This window comes from Coregonus clupeaformis, unplaced genomic scaffold, assembly GCF_020615455.1.
Source record: "Coregonus clupeaformis isolate EN_2021a unplaced genomic scaffold, ASM2061545v1 scaf1037, whole genome shotgun sequence".
NCBI classification, from domain to species: domain Eukaryota; kingdom Metazoa; phylum Chordata; class Actinopteri; order Salmoniformes; family Salmonidae; genus Coregonus; species Coregonus clupeaformis.
Genome location: NW_025534491.1, coordinates 14,519 through 21,777, shown reverse-complemented (window position 1 = coordinate 21,777; position 7,259 = coordinate 14,519).

Genomic DNA, 7,259 nt, shown 5'->3' with positions numbered 1-7,259 from the left:
ACAACAATCTGCCACAGTATTACGAGCTTCTGTGTGTGTGTGTGTGTGTGTGTGTGTGTGTGTGTGTGTGTGTGTGTGTGTGTGTGTGTGTGTGTGTGTGTGTGTGTGTGTGTGTGTGTGTGTGTGTGTGTGTGTGTGTGTGTGTGTGTGTCTGCGTGTGTGTATGTGCGTGTGTGTGTGTGTGTGTGTGTGTCCAGCTCGACACATTTTCTTGTCCACAGTGTGTGGTGTCAAGTTATAATACATACTGTACAAGGTCAAATCCTGCATGTTGATTTAGCTGTTTATATTCCCCAGAGCCCTACCCATTGATTTGCACATCTAGTTTACCTTGTTTTCTTATCCATTTGTGACATTCTACAACAGCTCTCGATTGAGAAAAGTGTCATACTATATGAATGATGACCCCTATAGGTTAAATCATTTCATAAATAAACTTGGGGGAGGAGGGGATGACTAAGGGGAGGAGTGAGAGACAGATTGTTGGGTGTGTGGGGATCACTGGTGTGGTTTCAGCGGTGGCTCTGTCGGATTATTCTGATCTTGTTGTCATGTGTAATGAAGCAGGGGGCCCCATCATTAATCAAAGGGACCAATCGGATAACTAATTTAGGCAATAGCACTTTAGTGCTGCTGGAGAAGTCGGCCGGTGGGGAGGCAGCAGAGACAGAGGGAAAGAGAGGGGGATCAATAGCACCCTTCAGGACATGGGCAGTTCAAAATCAGTTTCTAATTTGGCATATTAGAAGCATAATGGCGGTTGTGGGCCCCGTTTGCGCGTGGGGACAAACGAGGTTAATTAACACAGCACACTCCTAGTCTGAAGTGGAGTCTGACGCGTGCTCACGCTTTAATTACCAGCCACAAAGACAGAGAGAGAGAGAGGGGGGGGGGGGGATGTCATGTTTATTTCAATCATCCAGCAACAGTATCCTGCAGTATTGGAAGATATGGGGGTGTAGAAGCTGTACACAACACAACACTGAATAGATGTTGTTATTAATGTTGGTTACGGTAATATAGGATGAGAATGAACCATTCCATTCCCAATTGGACATAACCAAGTAACCATGGTCCCTGTTCCTAATGACTTGCCAATTAATCTGGCTTCTGTTTGGATGGACAGAATGTTGTCCACAAATGAGCTTGTAACACATACTGTATTTGCAAACAACAAAATGATTTCTTGGTTTACATTGTCTTGAGTATCCTTTTATGTAGGGAATAACTGATTTCAATGGGCTCATCAGCTATGAAGTCAAGTCCACAACAGCATACAGTACATACCTGTATCTCTCCATTTTAAAGCCAGTCATAACTAGTCTTCCTTTTCTGGAACCATTTGCTCCAACTAACCAGTAGCCTTTCTATGAGTCAGAAGTGAACAGGCTAGAGTCTGTTGCTCAAACAACCTCTCCTGACGCTGTCAGTCAGAGCCTTACTCCCACGCCCTGACAGACGGGAAGACAGACAGACAGACAGACATACGGATGGACGGATGGATGGACAGACAGGCAGCCAGTCGTGTGTGACACAAGGCTGTCTTTTGCTGGTATGACACAATCTCTGTGAAATGGCACCAAAACCAGCTCTTTGATTAGATGACTGCTTCTGCTTATTTAAAGCTCAATGGACAACAGGGAGACGGAGAGAGAGAATGTGAGAGTGGAGGAGAATGAGAGAGAGAATGAGAGAGAGAGAGAGAGAGAGAGAGAGAGAGAGAGAGAGAGAGAGAGAGAGAGAGAGAGAGAGAGAGAGAGAGAGAGAGAGAGAGAGAGAGACTGAGAGAGAGAGAGAGAGAGAGAGAGAGAGAGAGAGAGAGAGAGAGAGCGAGAGAGAGAGAGAGAGAAAGTGAGAGAGAGGGAGAGAGCGTAGGGAGAGAGAGAGAGAGAGAGAGAGAGAGAGAGAGAGAGAGAGAGAGAGAGAGAGAGAGAGAGAGCGAGAGAGAGAGAGAGAGAGAGAGAGAGAGAGAGAGAGAGAGAGAGAGAGAGAGAGAGAGAGCGAGAGAGAGAGAGAGAGAAAGGGAGAGAGAGGGAGAGAGAGAGAGAGAGAAAGGGAGAGAGAGGGAGAGAGAGAGAGGGAGAGAGAGGGAGAGAGAGAGAGAGAGAGAGAGAGAGAGAGAGAGAGAGAGAGAGAGAGAGAGAGAGAGGTGCTGATGTCTGTGATGAAAAGTCTCATTATAACAAGAAGCTGTGGAGAATCACCTGTCACGTGTCAGAATCTCCCTGGGTGCCACGGAAACCCACCTGATTACTTCATTGTTTTCCTGTTTTCATAAATATGTAATTCTCATAATAGACAGCACCACTTATAGCCACACCACTAATTAGGTGTAATTTTTCACGGCCAGACCCAGGCAGGGAGGAGCCCCAGCCCAGAGAAGAGAGGGAGAGAGGAACAGGGTTTTGCGTGCAGTAGGGATGATGATGCTCTATTGTTTCATTTATTCTCATTACAGCACTTGTCACATTGTTTCCTTAACTGATTCAGGGTCAGTGGCTGTGAAGGACCTGCCTCTCCCTCACACACACATACACACACACACACACACACACACACACACAGACCTGGGATGCTGCTGTAAGTAATGACACCAAACCTGGAAGAGAAGGAAATGGGGAGAGTGGTTGTACAGAGAGGGAGAAGACATTGACAGGTTATTGAACAAAGTTGGGGAAGATGAGAGAGAAAAAGAGTGAAAAAAGAGAGGGAGTGGGCCCAAGTCAGGTAATGTGAATAAGAACAACTTTAACAACCAGGCTTTAGGGCACTCAGGAGTAAACGTGAGCGTCCCTCCTGTTTCCATTGGCAACAGCCACAATTATGAACAACAATCATGGCAGTGACCTTGGAACAAAGGCGAGTTCTGCTTAACGCCTTACTGCGTGAGGAGGACTAGCCAAGGAGCCAATGTTATTCTACAGTGAATATGCTTTGTATTCAATAGTCAATGGAGATGATCTAATTATGCACAGAGGGACATTGAGATAAATGAATGAGGTAAACATTGTAAAACCTCATTACAACAGACAAGGTGATGGGACACAATATAACTTTTCACTATTCATTATTGCATGCTACATTGTCATAAACTGTTAAGAATAACTTCCAACCTATGTATCTCCCTAACACACTCAAATACCACAACATTTCAGAAGAGTCATTGGAATGAATGACCCAGTGATTTTAGGTTGGCTCTGGCTAGACCGTGGGGCCTGTCAGTGTTCAAGTTGCCCTCATGGATAGGTTGGATGGCTCTTTCACTGCCCCTCCCCTCCTGGTTGAACCCTGATGCTGCGACAGGCGGGGCGATGAGATGACGGCTGTTGCATTTATCATGATTAGGCATAATTAATAAACCTGAGGCGTTCATCAGGAGAAACCGCTCAAAGACTAATTCCGCTTAACGAAGAGCACGGTATGACAGGCCCCTGTGATTTATGCCAGGTGTGTCTGTATGTGTGTGTGTGTTTGTGTGTGTGAATGTGCGTGTGTGTGTCGGGTTGTTGGGTGACAACGTCCGTGTGAGGACACCCACCTGCAGAGGGTCTGCGTATTGGTGTGTGTACAGTATGTTGTGTGTGTATTGTGTGTGTGTGTCCTGTGTGTGTGAGTCTATGCTCCCTCCGTCTGCAGGGTATTGACAGGTCTGACAGGACGTTGATTATCCGGCCCGCGGGAGGCTGAGGCCTGTCTGCCCGTCAGATGTGAGCGCCGCTCCGATGGAATGATGAGACAATCGGAGGGAGAGAGAGGGCCTGATGGAGGGATGGAGAGAGGGAGGAGGGAGAAGGGGGGTCACAACAATACGCTGTCTCTCCTCAGTGACACAGAGGCCCTATGGTCAGGATCAGATTAACCATATCCCTGACCTCCGGTACTACACACTATACCCACCGCCTGTCTGCTGTAAAGCACAAAAACACACCCTCACACAGGTCATGCTGGGAGGTCCAAAATGTCAATCATATTTAGTCCTGGTAATGAAACAAATGTGTCGTTATGGGATATCAGCCTCCTGTAGCTCAGTTGGTAGAGCATGGCGCTTGCAACGCCAGGGTTGTGGGTTCGATTCCCACGGGGGGCCAGTATGAAAAATGTATGCACTCACTAACTGTAAGTCGCTCTAGATAAGAGATAAATGACTAAGATGTAAATGTAAATATCACCCATTCCTAAAGGAGCACATATTCACACTAGAAGAAGAGGAGGGGGATCTGTGTGTGATTGGGTATTCATAGGGCAGAACAGGTTCACTCAGCTAATCATCTCCTCCTTTATGTCTGTCTGTCTGTCAATCACTAAACACAGCTCTCTTTCTTTCTCTCTCTCGCTGGTGAAGGGTATCTGTTGGTATTCAGACAAAGGCACCCTCCCTCACTCCCTCCCTCTCTCTCTCACTCTCTCTCTCCCTCTCTCCTGTGTGAGGCTCCAGATGAATGATTGCCTGGGCTGGAAGTACATGTTTCTCAAGGACCTCTGATGGGTGGCGATAATAAAAATGATGTGGGTCCTGGAGGAAGAGTTTCCCCTTCCCCTCCCCTGTCATCAGGTCAGCCCTCCCTGGCCCATTATGTTGGTCACTGTGCCCACGGAGCTGCCATGGCTTCACAGGAAGCAGGGCGGTTAACACATGCCATGTACTGTATGGCATGATGCATGAATACTGAATGAAATACAGTAAGGGGGGTCATGCAAATGTGTGTGTGTGTATTTGTGTGCGTGCGTGTGCGTGCATGTTTAGTTGTGTGTGTGTGTGCGTGCGTGCGAGGTCAGGCCTATGTTCAGACTAGCACATTTTGTGAAAGTCTACGAGACTCGAAGCGAGGGTGAACTCCACAGTCCAATGTGCCAGTGAACAGGGGCATAAATCTCATGTTCTCTCAGTCATTCTCCCTAAGCACAACCTGGTAATGCAAAATGGGAACCAATAAGTGTAAGGTATACAGGAGTGTGAACAGGACAGCAAACAGCCCACATTGTAAACATGCCACAGAATATTCCCAGTTCTCAAGCATCCTATTTGCATGGAGTTGGTGTGGATGACAGCTATACGGCTCATGCATATGCCTATGGGAGTCTGTGTGCCTGTGTTTTTGAATGTACATGAAAGTAAGAGATAACGACACAGAGAGAGAGAGAGAGAGAGAGAGAGAGAGAGAGAGAGAGAGAGAGAGAGAGAGAGAGAGAGAGAGAGAGAGAGAGAGAGAGAGAGGGGGAGATGGGGCTGCTCAGCAGAAGGAGGCTGGATATTCTCCTCAGGGAGGCAAATCAGGTCAGTGTGCGGAAGGAAAGGGAGGGAGAGAGGGGAGGGAGAGAGGGGAGGGAGAGAGGGGAGGGAGAGAGGGAGGGAGAGAGAGAGAGAGAGAGAGAGAGAGAGAGAGAGAGAGAGAGAGAGAGAGAGAAAGCGAGAGAGAGAGAGAGAGAGAGAGAGGGGGGGGGAGGGAAGGGAGAGAGAGAGAGAGAGAGAGAGAGAGAGAGAGGGGGGGGGGTAGGGAGAGAGTAGACAGAGAGGGGAGAGAGAGGGAAGGGAGAGAGAGAGAGAGAGAGGCCTCAGCATCAGGGCCCAGTGCCACTCCAAATCTGTGGAGAATAGATCTGGCAGAGGCCTGCTCCTATAGAGGCGGTGTGGAATCAGCCAGCCAAATGTGTTGCCTCTCCTCTGATACACACAGGTCAAACGTCCCATTGTGGCTGTTTCACAGAGGGCAAAGATCTCCTTAAACACTGCCTCCCAGCCAGACAGCAGGAGCCACAGTACAATGGCTGGGTGTGTACTGTACTGACTCCTACAGAGATGCTGTCTGTCTGTCTGTCTGTCTGTCCTCCTCTCTCCTCTACCCCTCGCTCGCTCTGTCATTCAGCCACACTATTATCCTCTGTGTGAGAATAGTCTCTTTTCTAGGGCAAACAAACCCCCTCTCCCTCATTCTCGTAGAAGGTTAAACTGCTTGGTGTGGTTGATTCCCTTTGTGTTCCGACCACAAATCACACACAAGAAGATGGAAATAAACATTTTAGATATTAGCATTTTTTCAATTATGCATAACACAGAGCCATGCACATTAAAACATGTCAACAGAGCAGGCGAGTAGCAGGGTTCTAATGGACCCCTAATAAAACTGCATTTGAAATCAAGAGGCTGGGCTATCTGTGTTTACGGAATCATTCTGTATCTCGCCCAATCACCCTTCAAAAACCAAATTAACGTAATTGACTTTTAATTAATCCCCTTGATATTTGGATCAGCACATCTTAGCAACAGGTGTTCTGTTTTGAAGCGTTGCATTATTAAACGGGTATTAGAAGCACTGGTGATGGAGTTGGGTGCCTGTGCCTTTCTCTGCTTGTGGGGAAAAGTGAGATAGTAATGGTAAATTAGTGGGGAGAGACGCTCTTTCTCCCACACAGCATGGTGCAGAGGAAATGGAAGACACTGGCATATCTATGGACGAATCAGAAACAAGCTAAGGAACAACACACAGTCAACAGTGGGGTGGTGCTACAATGTTTTTACTACGATGTGAGTACACGTAGTGATATGTGTAGAGGGCATAATGAAGGATCAAGAGAAGCGAGAGAGAGTGAGAGAGAGTGAGGTAGTGAGTGATTGAGAGCTTTGACGGGCATGTCTCATCCATTCTCTGACAGCTCCATCAATAGCCCCAGGACACTCACACCCCCTCCCCAACCCCCCAGCCATCTCCTCTGTGATTGACAGCTAGCAGGTGGTAGCTGAATTGAGTTGTCAGGCCGGATGCTGATAAGCTGTGCGTCGCCGTAACGATGGCAGAAGGCGTTACGCAGCTGCCCAAGATGCTCTCTTGTTTTACAGACAGGGGAAAAGGGAGGATACGGCGCTGTGCGGTTGTGGAGCGGGACACCCACTGTGCCTCTGTGCATGCCACACTCACCACTGAGGGCTCGCCGGCCCCTCCACGGGGGGCGTTCTGACGCCCACTGCCTCTCAGATCCACCAGAGAGGGGCCTCTACTGTACCCCACTCCCTCTGTTCTCCTCGGAGGAAAAAAGAGAGGAGCGTTTGTCCTCTCCTTGGTTGTGCTACTTGCAGAATCAAAGGGAACGTTTGTATGGTTGAACATGAGATAAGGGGAGAGGGTGACAGAGAGAAACAGAGGGACAATTAGAAGACATGAGAGGAGGCACAGCAGGGGGTGTATGCTGGACTCTATGGAAATACCTGGGCCTTGCGTCATGCTGAGATTAAGATGAAGGAATGCAAAGTGGTTGTCATGGAC